Raw genomic sequence first — 982 nt, forward strand, 5'->3', positions numbered from 1 at the left:
AACCCTTCATTAGCAGCTTTGCGTGACGCAAGCCAGGAAGTTGTTGCCAATGTATCTCCCTACCCACTGCTGCATCCTTGCGGAACTGTTCCTTTATGGTGTKGAGACCTACCGCTATGAAGGGTTTTGGCCCTACCATGTTGGTGGATGCTGCAGCGCGGGCAAACTCATCGGCCAGTTCGTTTCCAGCAATGCCTTTGTGGCCCGGCACCCAAATAAGGTTCACTTGGTTGCATTCTGCCAGACTATTCAGCCGGTCCATACACTCCTGTACCAATAGCGATTTTACCTCGTATGATGAGATCGCCCTGAGTGCCGCTTGGCTATCGCTTAGTATGGCTATACGTTCGTTGCGATAGCCGCRATGGAGGTTTAGCTCTACGCACCGACTTATAGCAAATACCTCCGCTTGGAATATGCTCGGAAACCTTCCCATAGGTATAGAGAGTTTTGCACGTGGTCCTGCGACCCCTGCACCAACTCTCTCCGAAGTATTCGAGCCGTCGGTGTACCACCTGATCGAGCTATCCCTGAGTAGTAGCTCGAGAGCGGAGTCGCTCCAATCGGCCTTGTTGCCGAGGGTGATCTTGAACTTTTTAGTGAAGTTTAACCTTTTGGTAATACCTTCCCTAGCAAGAAGAGCCAGTGGTATGGTGCCGCTTAGCTCTTCCATACGTTGGGACGAGATCAATTTACCTTTGCCGGTTCCCTCTGCCGTCCTTTGGTGTGTGTGCTTGGCGACCATATCTGTCGTCACAATCTCTCTGCCTCCGAGCGTTAAGTTCCTTAGGCCCGGCAGAGACCTGCGCCTCGTAAACGAGACGATGGTCGTTTTCAAGGGGTTGATGTTTAGTCCGACACTATTACACCAACCTTCGGCCAGACCTAGTCCCCTTTGTACGAGATGGCAGAGAGTACTCACAAATTTCCCTCTGGCTATAATAACAATGTCGTCCGCATATCCTTGACAGCGGATTCCATT

This window comes from Bactrocera latifrons, unplaced genomic scaffold (genome assembly GCF_001853355.1).
Source record: "Bactrocera latifrons isolate USDA-ARS-PBARC rearing strain unplaced genomic scaffold, ASM185335v1 scaffold_580, whole genome shotgun sequence".
Taxonomy (NCBI): domain Eukaryota; kingdom Metazoa; phylum Arthropoda; class Insecta; order Diptera; family Tephritidae; genus Bactrocera; species Bactrocera latifrons.